Genomic DNA, 4,374 nt, shown 5'->3' with positions numbered 1-4,374 from the left:
CCCCATCTCTTGCAGCCCCCAAGATATGGGGTGAAATCTCTGCTTGGGAGTCTCTGTCTCCTTCCCAATAGATTTCAATCTCAGTACAGAAGTATAGTAAACAGTATTTCTTTATTCTTTATGCACACGGCACAGCAGTCACTCAGCAGAACTGGAGCCTGCACCCTCGGGATGTCCCTAGACTACACTCCCAGCCAGCAGGCACCAGGAGCAGTCCTAGCTCTTCCCTTACTCTGGTAGAGTAAGGGGAACAGTCTCCCACCGCTCCCCTAAGGGAGGGCACACAGTATGCAGAGCCCTGCACACTGCACTCGGGTAGACCTTGCCTCTCTCACGGTAGAGGCAACTGACTAAATTCAGGAAGTGCAGCCCCTTAAGTACAGATCCAGTAAGAACCAGCCCCTTGCCCCTGATTGGACACCAGGCCTATTACATTACCTTCTCTGTGACTCACTGGGCTGCAGAGAGGTGGGGAAACCCCATGATCACTCCTGGCAACCTGCCCTTACCAGGGATTACTGCCAGGAGGAGGGCAGACATATTAGCCCAACCAAAAAGGACTACATCTGCTACTAACACATAGGGGTGGCCAACTCCATTCTCAAGGGCCACGAACAGGTCAGGTTTGAAGGATATCCCTGCTTCAGCACAGGTGAGCCACCTATGCCGAAGCAGGGATATCCTTCAAACCTGACCTGTTGGTGGCCCTTGAGGACTGGAGTTGGCCACCCCTGCCCAAGAACATCTGAAGGAATTTATCCCAACCTCTCCATCCCCAGGAACTTTCTGACATGCTCCCCAAAATCCACAGCCCTGGCCACTCTCCTGCATCAAAGCCTCTGCTAAACCTCAACAAGATACCACACCAAGGCTACTAACCCACTACCCCTCCCCCATTCTACCCTAGCACCATGACCTCAGCTCGCTTTATACTAACAACCCTCACAAAGATGGACGCCCTGCCTTCTGTACGTTACAACAACTCAACTCTCATACGCAGAACATCCCGACAACACAGTCACTAAACTCTTCCAGTCAGAACAGCTTCTGTTTGGGTGACAGACACCTTCTGCAAATAACAGTCACACACATCGCACCACAAAATGGCTGCCCTCTTATGTCCAGCATTGTGGAGGACTGAGAGAACAACACAAACCCCCGATGTACCTCAGATATATAGGTGACATATTTATCACCTGGACAACATGTGAACAGTCACTCAAGTAGTTTCATGAGGACTTCCGCAGTTTCCACCTCTCTATAAAACGGACCTTGGATATCTCACTACTCTTCCTTTCTTGTACACAACAATGACCCCAAAATAAGATGGTTACACCGGAAACGGCCATCTACAAAAGACCCACCGAGTGATATAGATATGTAGATAAAACCTGCTTCTCTCCCCGCCACACCAACACAACATCTGCCCTTCCCAACCGGATCCTCAGAAACCCCGTAATCTGCTCCCACATCTACACAAGGACCAGACGCTTCGCCGTGCTCCGCAATGCATATGTGGATCGAGCCTCTCAGCCTGCCAAACAGACAGAGAAATGGGACGAGACATACAGATCCCACGAAGAAGTCTACACCAGTACACATGGAAGACTGGCTGGACACCGCGAGTCACAACCTAAAAATCCCATTTTCACACAACTCAAAAGGTATCATCAAGGATCCAACCCAAGAAGCAGAACCACCCAAATGAGTTTACAAGCGGCCTCCAAACCTCTCCAACATGCTCATCAGAAATAGACTGGTATCTAACCAGAATACAGAAGTCACGGGAACACACTGTATATGCACAGAGACCACAATCGCCACAGCTCCGGACAATAACATCACAATATTATTTATAGCAATAATAATAATAAATAAATATACAAGGATCTTGTGTATCTTATAGAAAATGCGCCAACGAGAGCCATGAAGGAGAAACCAAAGCAGACGCTCTGACCCAGGGTGAAACCCCACGTCAGATTCCCGGTGTCGCACACCAGTACTCGTGAGACGGCGCTTTGCGGGACGCCAGTATTAATCTTCCACGGCCAAGTTAAAAATACACAGGAGAGGGGAGCGTGGGATTACTACAGATCCCATTTCTGGATTCTAAAACACTGTCTCGAATTGTAATACTGGATTTATGACACATTATCCCTAGAGGAAGGGGAGATGTTTCTGCGGGTTTGGACCCGCCTCAGGTCAGCCGGTTCTGCAGATTTCCGTGGATCAGTGTCCAAAAGGGGGATCCATTTTCAGATTTTTTTTTTCTAGCGCTCACAATCCGCGTGCCGGATAAATCATTCACGGGCGCATTGTTTCAAATCCGCATTCAGATTAAATCCAAGGGGGGTGGGAGAGAGAGATACACAGAGACACAAACACAGACACAGACACACAGAGACAGAGAGAGACACAGTCACACAGAGAGAGACACAGAGACAGAGAGAGACACAGACACACAGAGACAAAGAGAGACACAGTCACACAGAGAGAGACACAGAGACACACAGAGACAGAGAGAGACACAGACACACAGAGACACAAACACAGACACAGACACACAGAGACAGAGAGAGACACAGTCACACAGAGACAGAGAGAGACACAGACACACAGAGACACACAGAGACACACAGAGACACACAGAGACAGAGAGAGACACAGACACAGAGACAGAGAGAGACACAGAGACACACAGAATAAGTGAGAGACACAGAGACACAAACACAGACACACAGAGACAGAGAGAGACACAGTTACACAGAGAGAGACACAGAGACAGAGAGAGACACAGACACACAGAGAGAGACACATAGACAGAGAGAGGCACAGAAACACAGACACACAGAGAGAGAGAGACACAGAGAGAAACACAGAGAGAGAGACACAGAGAGAGACACACAGAGAGAGAGACAGAGAGACACACAGAGAGAGACACAGAGACACACAGAGACAGAGAGAGACACAGACACACAGAGAGAGACACATAGACAGAGAGAGGCACAGAAACACAGACACACAGAGAGAGAGACACACAGAGAGAAACACAGAGAGAGAGACACAGAGAGAGACACACAGAGAGAGAGACAGAGAGACACACAGAGAGAGACACACAGAGAGACACAGACACACAGACACACAGACACACAGACACAGAGAGAGACACACAGACACAGAGAGAGACACACAGACACACAGACACACAGACACACAGACACACAGACACACAGACACACAGACACACAGACACACAGACACACAGACACACAGAGAGAGACACACAGAGAGAGACACACAGAGAGAGAGACAGAGAGACACACAGAGAGAGAGACACACAGAGAGAGACACACAGAGAGACACAGAGACACAGACACACACAGAGAGAGAGACACAGAGAGAGACACACAGACACACAGACACACAGAGAGAGAGAGACACAGAGACACAGAGACACAGACACACAGACACACAGACACACAGACACACAGACACACAGAGAGACACACAGACACACAGAGAGACACACAGAGAGACACACAGAGAGACACAGAGAGACACACAGACACAGAGAGAGACACAGAGACACAGAGAGAGACACACAGAGGGAGACACACAGAGAGAGAGACACAGAGACACAGAATTTTTAACAATCTGATTGCGGATTTTGGATCTTTAATCGTGGCAACATTTAATCCGCTGCACTTCGCCTCTGCCCCCGGTATACTTACCTCCTTCAATTTGTTCTCATATTCTCACCCATACACACAGAGATTCCTCGCTGAGTTTAGCTCATACTCATCTCTTTAGGTTTATATATGGTTCCTTGTATCATAGCGGCGGCAGCAGCACAACCTAGGAGGGTTTTAAAGCTCAGCACGCTACAATCAAGAATTATGATGTGGCTCCGCTAAAAGGTGTAACTACTTGCAACTAAAATGCACAACCAGAGAGTGAGAGATCAGGACTGCGCGGCCCAGAATGCATTGCAACTAGAGAAGCAGAGAAAGACAAGGATTAAGAGGATCATGATGTAGCAGAGTTAGGCGCAGACTGCTAAGTCAGCACGACAGGGAGGGTACAAGCCTGGACAAGCTGCAGGCGATGTTATACACAGAGCAACGTGTGTATCTGTATTATACGGACAGCAGCGTGTGTATCTGTATTATACACAGAGCAGCGTATCTGTATTATACATAGAGCAGTGTGTGTATCGGTATTATACGCACAGCAGCGTATCTGTATTATACATAGAGCAGTGTGTGTATCTGTATTATACGCACAGCAGCGTGTGTATCTGTATTATACACAGAGCAGCGTATCTGTATTATACACAGAGCAGTGTGTGTATCTGTATTATACGCACAGCAGCGT

The 4,374-nt window shown here is 48.2% G+C and overlaps 1 protein-coding gene across 1 annotated transcript in view; it reads right to left on the bottom strand.

The window, feature by feature from the left end:
- Positions 1-3,889, bottom strand: part of LOC142465681 (uncharacterized) — a 33,945-nt gene extending 30,056 nt beyond the window's left edge. Inside the window, exon 1 of the mRNA XM_075569868.1 lies at positions 3,732-3,889. The gene's annotated coding sequence lies outside the window, so the exon portion shown is untranslated. The remainder of the gene's footprint in view (positions 1-3,731) is intronic.
- Positions 3,890-4,374: the final 485 nt, after the last annotated feature.

This window comes from Ascaphus truei, chromosome 14 (genome assembly GCF_040206685.1).
Source record: "Ascaphus truei isolate aAscTru1 chromosome 14, aAscTru1.hap1, whole genome shotgun sequence".
NCBI lineage: Eukaryota > Metazoa > Chordata > Amphibia > Anura > Ascaphidae > Ascaphus > Ascaphus truei.
Note: the sequence above shows the minus strand (reverse complement) of the source record. Positions and strands in the feature narration are given on the sequence as shown.